Source organism: Ranitomeya imitator, chromosome 1 (assembly GCF_032444005.1).
Source record: "Ranitomeya imitator isolate aRanImi1 chromosome 1, aRanImi1.pri, whole genome shotgun sequence".
NCBI lineage: Eukaryota > Metazoa > Chordata > Amphibia > Anura > Dendrobatidae > Ranitomeya > Ranitomeya imitator.
Window position 1 is genome coordinate 682,009,442 of NC_091282.1, and position 23,136 is coordinate 682,032,577.

Here is a 23,136-nt window from a genome sequence, read left to right on the forward strand (position 1 = left end):
TGGGTGTGTGATAATGTAGCAAAGCTGTGTGTATGGGTGTGTGGTAATGTAGCAGAGCTGTGTGTATGGGTGTGTGATAATGTAGCAGAGCTGTGACTATGAGTATGTAATAATGTAGCAGAGCTGTGTGGGTGTGTGATAATGTAGCAGAGCTGTGTGTATGGGTGTGTGATAATGTAGCAGAATTGTGTATGGGTGTGTAATGATGTAGTGGGGCTGTGTGTATGAGTGTGTAATGATGTAGCAGAACTGTGTATGGGTGTGTGATAATGTAGCAGAGCTGTGTCTATGAGTATGTAATGATGTAGTAGAGCTGTGTGTATGGGTGTGTGATAATGTAGCAGAATTGTGTATGGGTGTGTAATGATGTAGTAGAGCTGTGTGTATGAGTGTGTAATGATGTAGCAGAGCTGTGTGTATGGGTGTGTGATAATGTAGCAGAGCTGTGTGTATGGGTGTGTGATAATGTAGCAGAGCTGTGTGTATGGGTGTGTGGTAATGTAGCAGAGCTGTGTGTATGGGTGTGTGATAATGTAGCAGAGCTGTGTCTATGAGTATGTAATAATGTAGCAGAGCTGTGTGGGTGTGTGATAATGTAGTAGAGCTGTGTGTATGGGTGTGTGATAATGTAGCAGAATTGTGTATGGGTGTGTAATGATGTAGTAGAGCTGTGTGTATGAGTGTGTAATGATGTAGCAGAGCTGTGTGTATGGGTGTGTGATAATGTAGCAGAGCTGTGTGTATGGGTGTGTGATAATGTAGCAGAGCTGTGTGTATGGGTGTGTGGTAATGTAGCAGAGCTGTGTGTATGGGTGTGTGATAATGTAGCAGAGCTGTGTCTATGAGTATGTAATAATGTAGCAGAGCTGTGTGGGTGTGTGATAATGTAGTAGAGCTGTGTGTATGGGTGTGTGATAATGTAGCAGAATTGTGTATGGGTGTGTAATGATGTAGTAGAGCTGTGTGTATGAGTGTGTAATGATGTAGCAGAGCTGTGTGTATGGGTGTGTGATAATGTAGCAGAGCTGTGTGTATGGGTGTGTGATAATGTAGCAGAGCTGTGTGTATGGGTGTGTGACAATGTAGCAGAGCTGTGTGTATGGGTGTGTGATACTGTAGCAGAGCTTTGTGTATGGGTGTGTGATAATGTAGCAGAGCTGTGTGTATGGGTGTGTGATGTAGCAAAGCTGTGTGTATGGGTGTGTGATAATGTAGCAGAGCTGTGTGTATGGGTGTGTGATAATGTAGCAAAGCTGTGTGTATGGGTGTGTGATAATGTAGCAGAGCTGTGTCTATGAGTATGTAATAATGTAGCAGAGCTGTGTGGGTGTGTGATAATGTAGCAGAGCTGTGTGTATGGGTGTGGGATAATGTAGCAGAGCTGTGTGTATGGGTGTGATAATGTAGCAGAGCTGTGTGTATGGGTGTGTGATGTAGCAAAGCTGTGTGTATAGGTGTGTGATAATGTAGCAGAGCTGTGTGTATGGGTGTGTGATAATGTAGCAAAGCTGTGTGTATGGGTGTGTGATAATGTAGCAGAGCTGTGTCTATGAGTATGTAATAATGTAGCAGAGCTATGTGTATGGGTGTGTGATAATGTAGCAGAGCTGTGTGTTTGGGTGTGTGATAATGTAGCAGAGCTGTGTGTATGGGTGTGTGATAATGTAGCAGAGCTGTGTGTATGGGTGTGTGATAATGTAGCAGAGCTGTGTGTATGGGTGTGTGATAATGTAGCAGAGCTGTGTGTATGGGTGTGTGATAATGTAGCAGAGCTGTGTGTATGGGTGTGTGATAATGTAGCAGAGCTGTGTGTATGGGTGTGTGATGTAGCAAAGCTGTGTGTATGGGTGTGTGATAATGTAGCAGAACTGTGTGTATGGGTGGGTGATAATTTAGCAGAGCTGTGTCTATGAGTATGTAATGATGTAGTAGAGCTGTGTGTATGGGTGTGTGATAATGTAGCAGAATTGTGTATGGGTGTGTAATAATGATGTAGTAGAGCTGTGTGTACGAGTGTGTAATGATGTAGCAGAACTGTGTGAATGGGTGTGTGATAATGTAGCAGAGCTGTGTCTATGAGTATGTAATGATGTAGTAGAGCTGTGTGTATGGGTGTGATGATGTAACAGAGCTGTGTCTATGAGTATGTGTCAGGAATCCCTGACCGCTGCCACCAATTTGTCACGATTCACACTGTGACCGTCACCCCTACGTCACGGATCGGGGTGACTTTAGGCCAACAGACGGCTATCACATGTGCAGGGGGGCTTATCTTAGGTATCCCTCCACTCCACAATGTGATGAAAAAACACACACAAGGCTATTGACCTCTTAGTTTACAGCAGGGGCTTATTCTAGGTATCCCACTGCTCTTCAATATACCACGAACTGCAGGGATTTATGTATATTCCGCTTAAAGTTCCACTTAACACTTGCAGCTCTCTGCCGCCCCCCTTACTCTCAGGTCAGATTAGGTACTGCACCCTGGGTAATTAGTCGCCAGACAGGCTGCCTGCTATGTACTGGCTATTGGGCACGCTGCAGCGACGCAATAAAATACTCCCACTCAGGCAGGAACAACAACGCCGCAGTCGCTACAACAACACCCAACTACCCAGTACAAAACATATGCTGCCACCAGCTTCGATTAAATGGGTCCGAAGCTAACCCAACACAGTAGCGTAATTCCCTTCAGGAGACTTAGGGTACGTTTTTAGAGCATGGAGAGAACTAGTATTAAATAATATACCCCACAAAATTTAGGCAGTGCTTTATCAAAATATTTTACAAAGATGTTACAAATGAGACAATTGCAAATATGTACAAGGTAATTATAACATAAAGGGATTACAGGAGAAAAAATAACACTCACATATTTTCAAAGCATTGCAGGCAACCAGGCTAGTGGACCTTCCATACGTCCCAGTTCATTGGACGTGCTCACGGCTCTCCAGGAAAAAAGACAAGAAGAGACTGCTGGGATCTGGGCAGACAGTTATAGCTTCAGCCTGTGACATCCCAGAAAGGGGTTGGATCACCTCGTCCCTCCTACCTCTTTAGTTAACTAATTTTACCCTAACCTTTATCTAATTTCTATAACTCCGCTACAAAACATGTCATAGTCATAGCAACTCGACACAGCCTAAGGAACTAGCTAGCCCTAAAGATAGAAAAATAAAGCCTACCTTGCCTCAGAGAAATTCCCCAAAGGAAAAGGCAGCCCCCCACATATAATGACTGTGAGTAAAGATGAAAATTACAAACACAGAGATGAAATAGATTTAGCAAAGTGAGGCCCGACTTACTGAACAGACAGAGGATAGGAAAGGTAGCTTTGCGGTCAGCACAAAAAACTACAAAAAGACCACGCAGAGGGCGCAAAAAGAACCTCCGCACCGACTCACGGTGCGGAGGCGCTCCCTCTGCGTCCCAGAGCTTCCAGCAAGCAAGACAACAATCAAAATAGCAAGCTGGACAGAAAAATAGCAAACCAGAGAAAAACAAGCAGGAACTTAGCTTCTGCTGGGAAGACAGGTCACAAGAACGATCCAGGAGTGAACTAGACCAATACTGGAACATTGACAGGTGGCATGGAGCAATGATCTAGGTGGAGTTAAATAGAGCAGCCAGCTAACGAATTAACCTCATCACCTGTGGAAGGAACCTCAGAAGCCGCAGCCCCACTCACCACCACCAGAGGAAGCCCATGACAGAACCAGCCGAAGTACCATTCATGACCACAGGAGGGAGCTTGACAACAAAATTCACAACACCCAGCATTCATCTCGGATTAACGTGGGCATTCTAATGAGATCAAATATGTCCTATCTGGGATACATATTTACAGAGAAATCCCTACTTCTTTACCAGATGGAGTTAGAAGCCCGTGTTTAGAGTGATGGGTAGATCCACCGAAGGAGATTAAGAATATATATTTTCGTGTTCTTAACTTAAATGGTTTGTGTAATATCTTACAAAAACAGAACAAAGAACTTCCAAGGATTCTAGAGACTTAGAATCCAGTTCTAGCCGGTCACTTTCCACTGCAGGGATGCCGGTCGTAAATACCTTTGCTTTCTGAGCTAGAGGTAATAAACTCTTCTTCCCCCATACCTTGGAAAGGAAAGCTCTTGGCTGAGTGAAAGGGAAGGGGGGGGGGGGGGCTTTTTAGCCCGCAGCCTGCTAACAAGAGAAACTACTTATATGATATTTCCTACCATATCGTGACAGTATGTAATAATGTAGCAGAGCTGTGTGTATGGGTGTGTGATAATGTAGCAGAGCTGTGTGTATGGGTGTGTGATAATGTAGCAGAGCTGTGTGTATGAGTGTGTAATGATGTAGCAGAGCTGTGTGTATGGGTGTGTGATAATGTGTCAGAGCTGTGTGTATGGGTGTGTGATAATGTAGCAGAGCTGTGTGTATGGGTGTGTGATAATGTAGCAGAGCTGTGTGTATGGGTGTGTGATAATGTAGCAGAGCTGTGTGTATGGGTGTGTGATAATGTAGCAGAGCTGTGTGTATGGGTGTGTAATGATGTAGCAGAGCTGTGTGTATGGGTGTGTGATAATGTAGCAGAGCTGTGTGTATGGGTGTGTGATAATGTAGCAGAGCTGTGTGTATGGGTGTGTGATAATGTAGCAGAGCTGTGTGTATGGGTGTGTGATAATGTAGCAGAGCTGTGTGTATGGGTGTGTGATAATGTAGCAGAGCTGTGTGTATGGGTGTGTAATGATGTAGCAGAGCTGTGCGTATGGGTGTGTGATAATGTAGCAGAGCTGTGTGTATGGGTGTTTGATAATGTAGCAGAGCTGTGTGTATGGGTGTGTGATAATGTAGCAGAGCTGTGTGTATGGGTGTGTAATGATGTAGCAGAGCTGTGTGTATGAGTGTGTAATGCTGTAGCAGAGCTGTGTGTATGGGTGTGTGATAATGTAGCAGAGCTGTGTGTATGGGTGTGTGATAATGTAGCAGAGCTGTGTGTATGGGTGTGTGATAATGTAGCAGAGCTGTGTGTATGGGTGTGTAATGATGTAGCAGAGCTGTGTGTATGGGTGTGTGATAATGTAGCAGAGCTGTGTGTATGGGTGTGTGATAATGTAGCAGAGCTGTGTGTATGGGTGTGTGATAATGTAGCAGAGCTGTGTGTATGGGTGTGTAATGATGTAGCAGAGCTGTGTATGGGTGTGTAATGCTGTAGTAGAGCTGTGTGTATGGGTGTGTGATAATGTAGCAGAGCTGTGTGTATGGGTGTGTGATAATGTAGCAGAGCTGTGTGTATGGGTGTGTGATAATGTAGCAGAGCTGTGTGTATGGGTGTGTGATAATGTAGCAGAGCTGTGTGCATGGGTGTGTAATGATGTAGCAGAGCTGTGTGTATGGGTGTGTGATAATGTAGCAGAGCTGTGTGTATGGGTGTGTGACAATGTAGCAGAGCTGTGTGTATGGGTGTGTGATAATGTAGCAGAGCTGTGTGTATGGGTGTGTAATGATGTAGCAGAGCTGTGTGTATGGGTGTGTAATGCTGTAGTAGAGCTGTGTGTATGGGTGTGTGATAATGTAGCAGAGCTGTGTGTATGGGTGTGTGATAATGTAGCAGAGCTGTGTGTATGGGTGTGTGATAATGTAGCAGAGCTGTGTGTATGGGTGTGTGATAATGTAGCAGAGCTGTGTGTATGGGTGTGTAATGATGTAGCAGAGCTGTGTGTATGGGTGTGTGATAATGTAGCAGAGCTGTGTGTATGGGTGTGTGATAATGTAGCAGAGCTGTGTGTATGGGTGTGTGATAATGTAGCAGAGCTGTGTGTATGGGTGTGTGATAATGTAGCAGAGCTGTGTGTATGGGTGTGTGATAATGTAGCAAAGCTGTGTGTATGGGTGTGTGATAATGTAGCAGAGCTGTGTGTATGGGTGTGTGATAATGTAGCAGAGCTGTGTGTATGGGTGTGTGATAATGTAGCAGAACTGTGTGTATGGGTGGGTGATAATTTAGCAGAGCTGTGTCTATGAGTATGTAATGATGTAGTAGAGCTGTGTGTATGGGTGTGTGATAATGTAGCAGAATTGTGTATGGGTGTGTAATAATGATGTAGTAGAGCTGTGTGTACGAGTGTGTAATGATGTAGCAGAACTGTGTGAATGGGTGTGTGATAATGTAGCAGAGCTGTGTCTATGAGTATGTAATGATGTAGTAGAGCTGTGTGTATGGGTGTGACCCCTACGTCACGGATCGGGGTGACTTTAGGCCAACAGACGGCTATCACATGTGCAGGGGGGCTTATCTTAGGTATCCCTCCACTCCACAATGTGATGAAAAAACACACACATGGCTATTGACCTCTTAGTTTACAGCAGGGGCTTATTCTAGGTATCCCACTGCTCTTCAATATACCACGAACTGCAGGGATTTATGTATATTCCGCTTAAAGTTCCACTTAACACTTGCAGCTCTCTGGCGCCCCCCTTACTCTCAGGTCAGATTAGGTACTGCACCCTGGGTAATTAGTCGCCAGACAGGCTGCCTGCTATGTACTGGCTATTGGGCACGCTGCAGCGACGCAATAAAATACTCCCACTCAGACAGGAACAACAACGCCGCAGTCGCTACAACAACACCCAACTACCCAGTACAAAACATATGCTGCCACCAGCTTCGATTAAACGGGTCCGAAGCTAACCCAACACAGTAGCGTAATTCCCTTCAGGAGACTTAGGGTACGTTTTTAGAGCATGGAGAGAACTAGTATTAAATAATATACCCCACAAAATTTAGGCAGTGCTTTATCAAAATATTTTACAAAGATGTTACAAATGAGACAATTGCAAATATGTACAAGGTAATTATAACATAAAGGGATTACAGGAGAAAAAATAACACTCACATGTTTTCAAAGCATTGCAGGCAACCAGGCTAGTGGACCTTCCATACGTCCCAGTTCATTGGACGTGCTCAGGGCTCTGCAGGAAAAAAGACAAGAAGAGACTGCTGGGATCTGGGCAGACAGTTATAGCTTCAGCCTGTGACATCCCAGAAAGGGGTTGGATCACCTCGTCCCTCCTACCTCTTTAGTTAACTAATTTTACCCTAACCTTTATCTAATTTCTATAACTCCGCTACAAAACATGTCATAGTCATAGCAACTCGACACAGCCTAAGGAACTAGCTAGCCCTAAAGATAGAAAAATAAAGCCTACCTTGCCTCAGAGAAATTCCCCAAAGGAAAAGGCAGCCCCCCACATATAATGACTGTGAGTAAAGATGAAAATTACAAACACAGAGATGAAATAGATTTAGCAAAGTGAGGCCCGACTTACTGAACAGACAGAGGATAGGAAAGGTAGCTTTGCGGTCAGCACAAAAAACTACAAAAAGACCACGCAGAGGGCGCAAAAAGACCCTCCGCACCGACTCACGGTGCGGAGGCGCTCCCTCTGCGTCCCAGAGCTTCCAGCAAGCAAGACAACAATCAAAATAGCAAGCTGGACAGAAAAATAGCAAACCAGAGAAAAACAAGCAGGAACTTAGCTTCTGCTCGGAAGACAGGTCACAAGAACGATCCAGGAGTGAACTAGACCAATACTGGAACATTGACAGGTAGCATGGAGCAATGATCTAGGTGGAGTTAAATAGAGCAGCCAGCTAACGAATTAACCTCGTCACCTGTGGAAGGAACCTCAGAAGCCGCAGCCCCACTCACCACCACCAGAGGAAGCCCATGGACAGAACCAGCCGAAGTACCATTCATGACCACAGGAGGGAGCTTGACAACAGAATTCACAACACCCAGCATTCATCTCGGATTAACGTGGGCATTCTAATGAGATCAAATATGTCCTATCTGGGATACATATTTACAGAGAAATCCCTACTTCTTTACCAGATGGAGTTAGAAGCCCGTGTTTAGAGTGATGGGTAGATCCACCGAGGGAGATTAAGAATATATATTTTCGTGTTCTTAACTTAAATGGTTTGCGTAATATCTTACAAAAACAGAACAAAGAACTTCCATGGATTCTAGAGACTTAGAATCCAGTTCTAGCCGGTCACTTTCCACTGCAGGGATGCCGGTCGTAAATACCTTTGCTCTCCGAGCTAGAGGTAATAAACTCTTCTTCCCCCATACCTTGGAAAGGAAAGCTCTTGGCTGAGTGAAAGGGAAGGGGGGGGGGGGGGCTTTTTAGCCCGCAGCCTGCTAACAAGAGAAACTACTTATATGATATTTCCTACCATATCGTGGCAGTATGTAATAATGTAGCAGAGCTGTGTGTATGGGTGTGTGATAATGTAGCAGAATTGTGTATGGGTGTGTAATGATGTAGTAGAGCTGTGTGTATGAGTGTGTAATGATGTAGCAGAACTGTATGTACGGGTGTGTGATAATGTAGCAAGCTGTGTCTATGAGTATGTAATGATGTAGTAGAGGCAGAGCTGTGTGTATGGGTGTGTGATAATGTAGCAGAGCTGTGTGTATGGGTGTGTGATAATGTAGCAGAGCTGTGTCTATGAGTATGTAATGATGTAGTAGAGCTGTGTGTATGGGTGTGTGATAATGTAGCAGAGCTGTGTGTATGAGTGTGTAATGATGTAGCAGAGCTGTGTGTATGGGTGTGTGATAATGTAGCAGATCTGTGTGTATGGGTGTGTGATAATGTAGCAGAGCTGTGTGTATGAGTGTGTAATGATGTAGCAGAGCTGTGTGTATGGGTGTGTGATAATGTAGCAGAGCTGTGTGTATGGGTGTGTGATAATGTAGCAGAGCTGTGTGTATGGATGTGTGATAATGTAGCAGAGCTGTGTGTATGGGTGTGTGATAATGTAGCAGAGCTGTGTGTATGGGTGTGTGATAATGTAGCAGAGCTGTGTGTATGGGTGTGTAATGATGTAGCAGAGCTGTGTGTATGGGTGTGTGATAATGTAGCAGATCTGTGTGTATGGGTGTGTGATAATGTAGCACAGCTGTGTGTATGGGTGTGTGATAATGTAGCAGAGCTGTGTGTATGGGTGTGTGATAATGTAGCAGAGCTGTGTGTATGGGTGTGTGATAATGTAGCAGAGCTGTGTGTATGGGTGTGTAATGATGTAGCAGAGCTGTGTGTATGGGTGTGTGATAATGTAGCAAAGCTGTGTGTATGGGTGTGTGATAATGTAGCAGAGCTGTGTGTATGGGTGTGTGATAATGTAGCAGAGCTGTGTGTATGGGTGTGTAATGATGTAGCAGAGCTGTGTGTATGGGTGTGTAATGCTGTAGTAGAGCTGTGTGTATGGGTGTGTGATAATGTAGCAGAGCTGTGTGTATGGGTGTGTGATAATGTAGCAGAGCTGTGTGTATGGGTGTGTGATAATGTAGCAGAGCTGTGTTTATGGGTGTGTGATAATGTAGCAGAGCTGTGTGTATGGGTGTGTAATGATGTAGCAGAGCTGTGTGTATGGGTGTGTGATAATGTAGCAGAGCTGTGTGTATGGGTGTGTGATAATGTAGCAGAGCTGTGTGTATGGGTGTGTAATGATGTAGCAGAGCTGTGTGTATGGGTGTGTGATAATGTAGCAGATCTGTGTGTATGGGTGTGTGATAATGTAGCACAGCTGTGTGTATGGGTGTGTGATAATGTAGCAGAGCTGTGTGTATGGGTGTGTGATAATGTAGCAGAGCTGTGTGTATGGGTGTGTGATAATGTAGCAGAGCTGTGTGTATGGGTGTGTGATAATGTAGCAGAGCTGTGTGTATGGGTGTGTAATGATGTAGCAGAGCTGTGTGTATGGGTGTGTGATAATGTAGCAGAGCTGTGTGTATGGGTGTGTGATAATGTAGCAGAGCTGTGTGTATGGGTGTGTGATAATGTAGCAAAGCTGTGTGTATGGGTGTGTGATAATGTAGCGGAGCTGTGTGTATGGGTGTGTGATAATGTAGCAGAGCTGTGTGTATGGGTGTGTGATAATGTAGCAGAACTGTGTGTATGGGTGGGTGATAATTTAGCAGAGCTGTGTCTATGAGTATGTAATGATGTAGTAGAGCTGTGTGTATGGGTGTGTGATAATGTAGCAGAATTGTGTATGGGTGTGTAATAATGATGTAGTAGAGCTGTGTGTACGAGTGTGTAATGATGTAGCAGAACTGTGTGAATGGGTGTGTGATAATGTAGCAGAGCTGTGTCTATGAGTATGTAATGATGTAGTAGAGCTGTGTGTATGGGTGTGATGATGTAGCAGAGCTGTGTCTATGAGTATGTGTCAGGAATCCCTGACCGCTGCCACCAATTTGTCACGATTCACACCGTGACCGTCACCCCTACGTCACGGATCGGGGTGACTTTAGGCCAACAGACGGCTATCACATGTGCAGGGGGGCTTATCTTAGGTATCCCTCCACTCCACAATGTGATGAAAAAACACACACATGGCTATTGACCTCTTAGTTTACAGCAGGGGCTTATTCTAGGTATCCCACTGCTCTTCAATATACCACGAACTGCAGGGATTTATGTATATTCCGCTTAAAGTTCCACTTAACACTTGCAGCTCTCTGGCGCCCCCCTTACTCTCAGGTCAGATTAGGTACTGCACCCTGGGTAATTAGTCGCCAGACAGGCTGCCTGCTATGTACTGGCTATTGGGCACGCTGCAGCGACGCAATAAAATACTCCCACTCAGGCAGGAACAACAACGCCGCAGTCGCTACAACAACACCCAACTACCCAGTACAAAACATATGCTGCCACCAGCTTCGATTAAACGGGTCCGAAGCTAACCCAACACAGTAGCGTAATTCCCTTCAGGAGACTTAGGGTACGTTTTTAGAGCATGGAGAGAACTAGTATTAAATAATATACCCCACAAAATTTAGGCAGTGCTTTATCAAAATATTTTACAAAGATGTTACAAATGAGACAATTGCAAATATGTACAAGGTAATTATAACATAAAGGGATTACAGGAGAAAAAATAACACTCACATGTTTTCAAAGCATTGCAGGCAACCAGGCTAGTGGACCTTCCATACGTCCCAGTTCATTGGACGTGCTCAGGGCTCTGCAGGAAAAAAGACAAGTAGAGACTGCTGGGATCTGGGCAGACAGTTATAGCTTCAGCCTGTGACATCCCAGAAAGGGGTTGGATCACCTCGTCCCTCCTACCTCTTTAGTTAACTAATTTTACCCTAACCTTTATTTAATTTCTATAACTCCGCTACAAAACATGTCATAGTCATAGCAACTCGACACAGCCTAAGGAACTAGCTAGCCCTAAAGATAGAAAAATAAAGCCTACCTTGCCTCAGAGAAATTCCCCAAAGGAAAAGGCAGCCCCCCACATATAATGACTGTGAGTAAAGATGAAAATTACAAACACAGAGATGAAATAGATTTAGCAAAGTGAGGCCCGACTTACTGAACAGACAGAGGATAGGAAAGGTAGCTTTGCGGTCAGCACAAAAAACTACAAAAAGACCACGCAGAGCGCGCAAAAAGACCCTCCGCACCGACTCACGGTGCGGAGGCGCTCCCTCTGCGTCCCAGAGCTTCCAGCAAGCAAGACAACAATCAAAATAGCAAGCTGGACAGAAAAATAGCAAACCAGAGAAAAACAAGCAGGAACTTAGCTTCTGCTCGGAAGACAGGTCACAAGAACGATCCAGGAGTGAACTAGACCAATACTGGAACATTGACAGGTGGCATGGAGCAATGATCTAGGTGGAGTTAAATAGAGCAGCCAGCTAACGAATTAACCTCGTCACCTGTGGAAGGAACCTCAGAAGCCGCAGCCCCACTCACCACCACCAGAGGAAGCCCATGGACAGAACCAGCCGAAGTACCATTCATGACCACAGGAGGGAGCTTGACAACAGAATTCACAACACCCAGCATTCATCTCGGATTAACGTGGGCATTCTAATGAGATCAAATATGTCCTATCTGGGATACATATTTACAGAGAAATCCCTACTTCTTTACCAGATGGAGTTAGAAGCCCGTGTTTAGAGTGATGGGTAGATCCATCGAGGGAGATTAAGAATATATATTTTCGTGTTCTTAACTTAAATGGTTTGCGTAATATCTTACAAAAACAGAACAAAGAACTTCCATGGATTCTAGAGACTTAGAATCCAGTTCTAGCCGGTCACTTTCCACTGCAGGGATGCCGGTCGTAAATACCTTTGCTCTCCGAGCTAGAGGTAATAAACTCTTCTTCCCCCATACCTTGGAAAGGAAAGCTCTTGGCTGAGTGAAAGGGAAGGGGGGGGGGGGGCTTTTTAGCCCGCAGCCTGCTAACAAGAGAAACTACTTATATGATATTTCCTACCATATCGTGGCAGTATGTAATAATGTAGCAGAGCTGTGTGTATGGGTGTGTGATAATGTAGCAGAATTGTGTATGGGTGTGTAATGATGTAGTAGAGCTGTGTGTATGAGCGTGTAATGATGTAGCAGAACTGTATGTACGGGTGTGTGATAATGTAGCAAGCTGTGTCTATGAGTATGTAATGATGTAGTAGAGGCAGAGCTGTGTGTATGGGTGTGTGATAATGTAGCAGAGCTGTGTGTATGGGTGTGTGATAATGTAGCAGAGCTGTGTCTATGAGTATGTAATGATGTATTAGAGCTGTGTGTATGGGTGTGTGATAATGTAGCAGAGCTGTGTGTATGAGTGTGTAATGATGTAGCAGAGCTGTGTGTATGGGTGTGTGATAATGTAGCAGAGCTGTGTGTATGGGTATGTGATAATGTAGCAGATCTGTGTGTATGGGTGTGTGTTAATGTAGCAGAGCTGTGTGTATGAGTGTGTAATGATGTAGCAGAGCTGTGTGTATGGGTGTGTGATAATGTAGCAGAGCTGTGTGTATGGGTGTGTGATAATGTAGCAGAGCTGTGTGTATGGATGTGTGATAATGTAGCAGAGCTGTGTGTATGGGTGTGTGATAATGTAGCAGAGCTGTGTGTATGGGTGTGTGATAATGTAGCAGAGCTGTGTGTATGGGTGTGTAATGATGTAGCAGAGCTGTGTGTATGGGTGTGTGATAATGTAGCAGATCTGTGTGTATGGGTGTGTGATAATGTAGCAGAGCTGTGTGTATGGGTGTGTGATAATGTAGCAGAGCTGTGTGTATGGGTGTGTGATAATGTAGCAGAGCTGTGTGTATGGGTGTGTGATAATGTAGCAGAGCTGTGTGTATGGGTGTGTAATGATGTAGCAGAGCTGTGTGTATGGGTGTGTGATAATGTAGCAGAGCTGTGTGTATGGGTGTGTGATAATGTAGCAGAGCTGTGTGTATGGGTGTGTGATAATGTAGCAGAGCTGTGTGTATGGGTGTGTAATGATGTAGCAGAGCTGTGTGTATGGGTGTGTAATGCTGTAGTAGAGCTGTGTGTATGGGTGTGTGATAATGTAGCAGAGCTGTGTGTATGGGTGTGTGATAATGTAGCAGAGCTGTGTGTATGGGTGTGTGATAATGTAGCAGAGCTGTGTTTATGGGTGTGTGATAATGTAGCAGAGCTGTGTGTATGGGTGTGTAATGATGTAGCAGAGCTGTGTGTATGGGTGTGTGATAATGTAGCAGAGCTGTGTGTATGGGTGTGTGATAATGCAGCAGAGCTGTGTGTATGGGTGTGTGATAATGTAGCAGAGCTGTGTGTATGGGTGTGTAATGATGTAGCAGAGCTGTGTGTATGGGTGTGTAATGCTGTAGTAGAGCTGTGTGTATGGGTGTATGATAATGTAGCAGAGCTGTGTGTATGGGTGTGTGATAATGTAGCAGAGCTGTGTGTATGGGTGTGTGATAATGTAGCAGAGCTGTGTGTATGGGTGTGTGATAATGTAGCAGAGCTGTGTGTATGGGTGTGTAATGATGTAGCAGAGCTGTATGGGTGTGTGATAATGTAGCAGAGCTGTGTGTATGGGTGTGTGATAATGTAGCAGAGCTGTGTGTGTATGGGTGTGTAATGATGTAGCAGAGCTGTGTGTATGGGTGTGTAATGCTGTAGTAGAGCTGTGTGTATGGGTGTGTGATAATGTAGCAGAGCTGTGTGTATGGGTGTGTGATAATGTAGCAGAGCTGTGTGTATGGGTGTGTGATAATGTAGCAGAGCTGTGTGTATGGGTGTGTAATGATGTAGCAGAGCTGTGTGTATGGGTGTGTAATGCTGTAGTAGAGCTGTGTGTATGGGTGTGTGATAATTTAGCAGAGCTGTGTGTATGGGTGTGTGATAATGTAGCAGAGCTGTGTGTATGGGTGTGTAATGATGTAGCAGAGCTGTGTGTATGGGTGTGTAATGATGTAGCAGAGCTGTGTGTATGGGTGTGTAATGATGTAGCAGAGCTGTGTGTATGGGTGTGTAATGATGTAGCAGAGCTGTGTGTATGGGTGTGTAATGCTGTAGTAGAGCTGTGTGTATGGGTGTGTGATAATGTAGCAGAGCTGTGTGTATGGGTGTGTGATAATGTAGCAGAGCTGTGTGTATGGGTGTGTGATAATGTAGCAGAGCTGTGTTTATGGGTGTGTGATAATGTAGCAGAGCTGTGTGTATGGGTGTGTAATGATGTAGCAGAGCTGTGTGTATGGGTGTGTGATAATGTAGCAGAGCTGTGTGTATGGGTGTGTGATAATGCAGCAGAGCTGTGTGTATGGGTGTGTGATAATGTAGCAGAGCTGTGTGTATGGGTGTGTAATGATGTAGCAGAGCTGTGTGTATGGGTGTGTAATGCTGTAGTAGAGCTGTGTGTATGGGTGTATGATAATGTAGCAGAGCTGTGTGTATGGGTGTGTGATAATGTAGCAGAGCTGTGTGTATGGGTGTGTGATAATGTAGCAGAGCTGTGTGTATGGGTGTGTGATAATGTAGCAGAGCTGTGTGTATGGGTGTGTAATGATGTAGCAGAGCTGTATGGGTGTGTGATAATGTAGCAGAGCTGTGTGTATGGGTGTGTGATAATGTAGCAGAGCTGTGTGTGTATGGGTGTGTAATGATGTAGCAGAGCTGTGTGTATGGGTGTGTAATGCTGTAGTAGAGCTGTGTGTATGGGTGTGTGATAATGTAGCAGAGCTGTGTGTATGGGTGTGTGATAATGTAGCAGAGCTGTGTGTATGGGTGTGTGATAATGTAGCAGAGCTGTGTGTATGGGTGTGTAATGATGTAGCAGAGCTGTGTGTATGGGTGTGTAATGCTGTAGTAGAGCTGTGTGTATGGGTGTGTGATAATTTAGCAGAGCTGTGTGTATGGGTGTGTGATAATGTAGCAGAGCTGTGTGTATGGGTGTGTAATGATGTAGCAGAGCTGTGTGTATGGGTGTGTAATGATGTAGCAGAGCTGTGTGTATGGGTGTGTAATGATGTAGCAGAGCTGTGTGTATGGGTGTGTAATGATGTAGCAGAGCTGTGTGTATGGGTGTGTAATGCTGTAGTAGAGCTGTGTGTATGGGTGTGTGATAATGTAGCAGAGCTGTGTGTATGGGTGTGTGATAATGTAGCAGAGCTGTGTGTATGGGTGTGTGATAATGTAGCAGAGCTGTGTGTATGGGTGTGTGATAATGTAGCAGAGCTGTGTGTATGGGTGTGTGATAATGTAGCAGAGCTGTGTGTATGGGTGTGTAATGATGTAGCAGAGCTGTGTGTATGGGTGTGTAATGCTGTAGTAGAGCTGTGTGTATGGGTGTGTGATAATGTAGCAGAGCTGTGTGTATGGGTGTGTGATAATGTAGCAGAGCTGTGTGTATGGGTGTGTGATAATGTAGCAGAGCTGTGTGTATGGGTGTGTGATAATGTAGCAGAGCTGTGTGTATGGGTGTGTGATAATGTAGCAGAGCTGTGTGTATGGGTGTGTGATAATGTAGCAGAGCTGTGTGTATGGGTGTGTGATAATGTAGCAGAGCTGTGTGTATGGGTGTGTAATGATGTAGCAGAGCTGTGTGTATGGGTGTGTAATGCTGTAGTAGAGCTGTGTATAGCTGCATAATGATGTAGCAGAGGCTGAGCTGTGTGTACCCCGTGGGGAGCTGACATCAGGCTATGTGGGGACATATGTGTGGTCCCTGGCTGGCGTTTGTACAGTTTGGCTGTGTGCTGCACTCACTGACTGACAGATGCTGGGTGTCTGATGCGATTGCGCAGGAACCTCTGGGACGTCAGTGTGAGGTGAACGAGGCGCAGCACGTGACCTCCCCAGGTGCAGGCTCCGCCTCCGCAGCGCCGCATTCATGGCCCCTGTGGAAAGCGCGTCCAACTGCTCCCTCCCAGTCACGACTCGAGCTTGCACCGGCGTCTGACGTCAGTGGCCACGCATCTCCGGAGCCCGCGGACTTCTCTCGTGTGCGTGGACAGGTCGGGTCCTTGATGTGACAGGTGCAGTGACGGCCTACACGTGTCCTCATTGCGAGGAACGTGGGACTGACTGATGCGCGGCAGGGTCGCCACATGCTTTGTATCCATGGGCTGAAGCACAGCAAGGTTGTGGCCAGCGCGGCCTCTTTAACCCCTTGGTACTTGGTCTATGTTGACCTCTTAAAGGGGATGTCCATGATTTCATTAACAATGCGTGAGAAATGCAGTGATATAAGGAGGGGCTGGGGGAGACCACAGCTTATCTGTTGTCATACACTAGTGACCGCTGCAGACAATCAGCAGTCCTATTACCAACCAGGCCAGACATTTTTTTTACATTAGTTTTTTTTTAAATGTTGGTGGCAGTGTTTTGGTGAACATTGTGTGTGTTTTCCTCGCTGATGTGTCTCGGACATGATGGGAGGTCTCTGCAGCGCGGCCAACTTGCAGGTTGTGACCTGCTGGAGCTTTGGGTGGTCCGTAGTCGATGAGAGGCAGAACAAGGGTCTCGCAGACTGAGCGCGTGTGACCGTCACCAGTGAGAAGTTACTGTCACACGATGGCGGCCTGCGACTGGAGCGGAGCCAGGAAGAGCTGAGAGATCTTACTCCAGTCCCTGACCAGAGGAAGACTTGTGGCCACTGGTCAGCTGCTCCTCGGCTCCTGTCTACAGGCCCCATGGTGAAGCCTCACCGCTCCTGAGAAGTCGAGGCCTTTTTGTACTTTTGAATGTCGCCATCAATTTTATCATGTGACACACTGGAAAATGGGGGGAAAATACCAAGATTAAAATAGCAACAAAAAAAGTGCAATTTCACAATCGTTTATGGTATTATTATTATTTTTTTTTTACTGTGTTCACTATACGGGGTAAAACAGCAGATAAAAAAAAAAAAATTCTTTTTATTTTTTATTTTTTTTTCTCGTCACACTGTTTACCTATCAAATAATTTTTTGGGGGGATTTTGATTGCAGTTTTATGAATGCAGCAATACCAAATGCCAAATTATGATTTTTTTTTTCATATTCTTAGAAACATTTTTGTTTACTGTATGTAATGCTCATTGCCAAAAAAAAAGAAAACAGACTGAAGACGTGGCCAATCAGAGGTGATTGGTCTTCTTGGAGAGGAGCGCAGCGCTTACAAGCTTGTTATTAAAGAGCTTGCAAACGCTGCTCTGAAACTGCGCGCTTCTTTTTTTTGCAGAGTTCAGACCGTGCCGCTGGTTCGAGCTGCCAGTCATCAAGAGCGCACAGCAGTGTTGAATATCTTGAGTTGGGCAGTTTTTAAAAAGGTATCAGTTTGGGGGGGGGTTTTCAAAGTACGGGTCCCCCAAAAGTAACTTCAATCTGAATTGGTCCCTAAAAAAATAAGTTTTGTAAATTTCCATGAAAAATTAGTGTTACATTTTTAAGGTTTGTAACATCCCAACAAGATAAAGTAACATTTTAGGTGCTGAAGTAGATCAGACCTGAAGGAAATGGTCTTTATTAACTACTAGCTGAAGAGCCCGGCGCTGCCTGGGCATAGTAAATATCTGTGGTTAGTTATAGCACCTCACTTCTCTTATTTTCCCATCACATCTTTCATTTTCCCTCTCACATCTCTCATTTTCTCCCTCACACCTCTCATTTTCCCCCTCACTCCTCTCATTCCCCCCTAACACTTGTCATTTCGACCTCACATCTGTCATTTTCCGATCACTCCACTATTTTCCCTCACTCCTCTCATTTTGCACTCACACCTTTTCATTTTCACCTCAAACCTCTCATTTTCACTTCAGTATACACCTGTATGTCATCTCCTGTATATAGTATATACCTGTATGTCATCTCCCCTGTATATACCTGCTGTCATCTCCCCTGTATATAGTATATACCTGCTGTCATCTCCTCCTATATATAGTATATACCTGTATGTCATCTCCTTCTATATATAGTATATACCTGTATGTCATCTCCTCCTGTATATAGTATATACCTGTGTCTTCTCCCCTGTATATAGTATATATCTGTGTGTCATCTCCTCCTGTATATAGTATATACCTGTATGTCATCTCCTCCTCTATATAGTATTTACCTGTGTGTCATCTCCCCTGTATATAGTATATACCTGTGTCATCTCCTCCTGTATTAGACCTCGTTCACACGTTGTTTACTCAGTATTTTTACCTCAGTATTTGTAAGCTAAATTGGCAGCCTGATAAATCCCCAGCCAACAGGAAGCCCTCCCCCTGGCAGTATATATTAGCTCACACATACACATAATAGGTCATGTGACTGACAGCTGCCGTATTTCATATATGGTACATTTGTTGCTCTTGTAGTTTGTCTGCTTATTAATCAGATTTTTATTTTTGAAGGATAATACCAGACTTGTGTGTGTTTTAGGGCGAGTTTCGTTTGTCAAGTTGTGTGTGTTGAGTTGCGTGTGGCGACATGCATGTAGCGACTTTTGTGAGATGAGTTTTGTGTGGCCACATGCATGTAGCAACTTTTCTCTAGTCACCTTCCACGACTGCCACTTCGGAGGTTGTCTTCCCCGCCCTAATAGGGGACAGGAACACAAGAGGTTAAATACCCCTCCCCTTCCTGCACCGCCAGTGTTTTCCTGTCCCCTATGGGGCATGAAGAGTTTCTGAAGGGGCTGCCGTGGCCGGCGACGGAGCTCCACTTACCCAGAAGCCGGGCGGCATGAAGGTCGGGTTTCCCTCGATAATGCCGCTCCCGTCTCCTCTCTTCGGAGCGACTCGGGACCTTCCCGCCCCTCCGGCGCTCCCTTTGGGGGCAATGCGGGGCGGTGATGTGCTTGCCGGGGGCCTCCTGCAGCCCCCCGGTTCCCTCCTCCACAGCTGCAGCGCTGGAGGTGGCGCGCGTCCCGGGCTGGGGCCGGAGAGCCTGATGACTTCCGGGTTAAAGCGAGTCACTTCCGGTTCAACCAGGAAGCGTGCCATGGAGCGCACGCCGGCTGGCAATGGCGTCCAGCAGCAGAAGCACGCCATACAAACAGCGGCGGGGGCGTTCTAGGACCTACCGCAATCGGGCCACACGTGGGGGGGGAGGAGCACTGCACGCTGGACCACCGATCCTTATAAAAAGATCCGGGTAGCAAGGTAAGCTGTCTGACTGTTAGCAACCTGACGGACATGGACAGTGACAGACCCCCTTGCTCTGCATCTGCAGATGCCAGCGTTCCCCCTCCTACCAAAGTAAGTAGCAGGTGTTGGGCCCAGCTATCCCCTATATACATATGTGCTTTTATGTATATATAGATATATTCCTCTAAGTGGCTTAGCAAACCCTCTCTCTTTCTCTCTTAGGGAGAAAAGGTTTCCGACCCTAAAAAGTCAAGCCGCAAATGCAAAGTGTGTACGGCCAGACTCCCATCAACATACGGGAAAAAGCTCTGCCAATCCTGTACGGATGAGGTCCTGCGCGCCGAACAACCCTCGCTGTTGGATAGCATTAGATCCCTCATTAAAGATGAGGTCCATTCTTCTATGGCTACCTTCTCTCAGATGTCGGTGCCTCAGCCACCCCCTCCAAAAAAGAGGAAAAAAGCCCCAGTAGAATCCGACCCGGACTCGGGAGAAATCCAGTCCTCAGGTTCAGAGGATAACTGGGAAAATGAAGGCTCCACTTCTACCCCCACCTGTAGATCAGAAAACAAAAAATATTATTTTAGTTCTGAGGACATGAGTGAACTAATCGGTTTAGTAAGAAGCACCATGGGGGTAGAGGATGAAGAAGTTACACTCACAGTACATGATGAGATGTTTGAGGGTCTGAAACCCAAAGACCAAAAAGGGTTCCCGGTGCATAAGAACTTACGAGATCTAATTCTGCATGAATGGGACCTCCCTAAAAAAGGTCTGACTATACCATCGGAACTAAAAAACCGGTACCCATTAGATGGGCATAACTCCTTATGGGAGACCCCGAAAGTAGATGTTCAGGTGTCTAGGGTAACTAAAAAAACTGCCCTCCCCTTTGAGGACTCTTCGCAACTCAAGGATCCGATGGATCGTAAAATAGAGAGTTTATTAAAAAAGTCCTGGGACACCTCCACAAATCTGCTAAAATCTAATATAGCCTCTACTTGCGTAGCCAGATCTCTATTTATCTGGTTACGCAAACTTGAGGATCACTTGACTCAAGGCACCCCAAGAGAGGAGATTTTAGACTCCCTACCTTTGCTACAGAAAGCAACGGGGTTCCTAGCCGATGCATCTGCTGAATCGGTTCGAGTAGCCGCGAAAGCTGCCGTTCTCTCTAACTCGTCCAGGAGAGCACTCTGGATAAAATCCTGGGGAGGCGATTTTGTCTCCAAGTCCAAATTATGTAGCATACCCTTTCAGGGTCATAATGTATTTGGACCCGTCCTGGACGATATTTTGGATAAGGCGGCAGATAAAAGAAATCTCTCCCTGAGCAAAAGACCCCCAAAAAACGCTTTTTTCGTCCCTCCCGTGATCAAACCTCACAGAGAGGAAAAGGCAAAACGGGAAGATGGAGTTATCCTAAGGGAGGCAGGGGAAAAAATATCCTGGCCCCTCAGGCCCAGCAAACCTCAGATAAACAATGACTGTACTCCGGTCGGGGGTCGACTCTCACGATTTTTCACCGAGTGGCAAAACATCTCCACAAATCAGTGGGTCCTTCGTACCATTCAAGAAGGATTAAAAATAGAATTCGTGAGACCACCCCCACATTGCGTAAAGATAACCTCCCTCCAAAACTCAGATCTCCAAAACTCCTTGTTACAAGATCTACAAAAATTAATACAATCAAATGTGATTTCTCAGGTGCCGAAGTTAGAGGAAGGACGTGGTCATTATTCACGCCTTTTTCTAATAACCAAGCCGTCTGGGAAGAACAGAATTATCATAAATTTGAAACCCTTAAACGATTCTGTCCGATACAGGAGATTCAAAATGGAGACAGTCAAATCCGTAATTCCCCTCATCGGTCAGGGTTGGATGATGGCGACTGTGGACCTGAGGGATGCGTATTACCATGTGCCAATCCATCCAGAGCACAGGAAATTCCTCAGGTTCGCAGTCTCCAAGGGTCACCAAATCAAACATTTTCAGTTCAATGTTCTCCCCTTCGGCATCTCTTCGGCCCCTCGGGTTTTCACAAAGATTATGGCGGAAGCGATAATCTTCATCCGTCAGCAGGGAATATGCATAGTCCCGTATCTAGACGACCTGCTTATCATGGCTCCATCTGCTTCCCGTCTGGAAACAGACGTATCAAAGTCCCTAGAGATATTACAAACCCTGGGTTGGATCCCAAATCTGGAGAAATCGGAGGTCCATCCCTCCACAAGAAGAAAATTCCTGGGGGTGCTACTGGACTCGGATGTAAGAACATCTTTTCTACCCAAAGATCATCAAATCAACCTTGTCCGCAAGGTAACCAAATTCAGAGGCCAGCGTGCACCGACCCTCAGAGAATCGATGTCTGTACTAGGGTCCCTGACCGCATGTATACAGTCGGTTTCCTGGGCCCAGGCTCACACACGAACGCTCCAGACTTATGTTCTCCTACATTCCAGGAGACGACAGACTCCATTGAATCAGAAGATTCTTCTCCCTGGCCATGTGAAATCGGCGCTAAAATGGTGGCTAGATTATCAAAATCTCCAGAGAGGGGTCAGCTGGGACCACCTTCCCCTAAAAACACTCCGGTCAGATGCCAGCAAAAGAGGCTGGGGTGCGGTGGTAGAGGGTTTCCACTTTCAGGGACAATGGACATCGAACATCAGCAGCAGCTCCTCGAATCTAAGAGAATTGAAAGCTGTGGAGGAGGCCCTAAAGGCATCATCTGCACTGATCAAAAATCATCACGTTCGTATTTACTCGGACAATATGACCACAGTGGCCTATCTACGACACCAGGGGGGGACAAAGTATGCCTCTCTAAAAGAAGTGGCCGCAAGAATATTTTTCTGGGCAGAGAGGAACCTTCTATCGGTCACAGCAGTACATCTGAGGGGATTGGACAACACTCAGGCGGATTTCCTCAGCAGGAAAGACGTTCATCCGGGAGAGTGGTCCCTAAACCAAGCAGTATTTCAGTCCCTAGCCGAAAAATGGGGTACTCCAGAGGTGGATTTATTCGCCAACAGGCAAAATGCGAAGGTGGAAACATTTTTCTCCCTTCATCACAAAGACAAGGCACAGGGAATAGATGCCTTTTCACACCAGTGGAAATTCAACCTTGCATATGCCTTTCCTCCCATTCCCATGCTGGCGAAAACCCTGCAAAAAATCAGGACCGACGAAGTGACCACAATCTTGGTTGCCCCATTGTGGCCCGGGAGGAGTTGGTACGGCGCCCTATTAGATATGGCCCAGGAAGGTCCCTGCCTTCTACCTCAAAAGACTGATCTCCTACACCAGGGTCCTCTACTACATCCGGACCTAAACAGACTGAACTTGGCTGCATGGCTACTGAAGCCACAATCTTAAAAGCTAAAGGACTCTCAGATGACGTAATCCAGACCCTTCAAAAAAGCAGAAAGGCAGTAACCAATGCCATCTACACTAAGGTCTGGAAAAAATTTACGTCCTGGTGCTTCCCAGAAGTTCCAGACCCCTTCAATCCTGATATAGCAAGGATCTTACAATTTTTACAGAAGGGCTTGGATATAGGCCTTACCCCTAGCACACTCAAAGTACAAGTATCGGCCCTTAGTAGCTTTTTTGACTCAAATTTAGCCAATCACCGCTGGATCAAGCGATTTATGACAGCCGCATCCAGAATTCGTCCTACACTCCGTACTAGGGTACCCTCCTGGGACCTCAATACTGTACTTAACGCA

At 45.7% G+C, this 23,136-nt stretch overlaps 1 protein-coding gene across 1 annotated transcript in view; it reads left to right on the top strand.

Moving 5' to 3' along the window:
• Positions 1-16,183: 16,183 nt before the first annotated feature.
• Positions 16,184-23,136, top strand: part of EXD1 (exonuclease 3'-5' domain containing 1) — a 189,428-nt gene continuing 182,475 nt past the window's right edge. The window contains exon 1 of the mRNA XM_069745614.1: positions 16,184-16,307. The gene's annotated coding sequence lies outside the window, so the exon portion shown is untranslated. The remainder of the gene's footprint in view (positions 16,308-23,136) is intronic.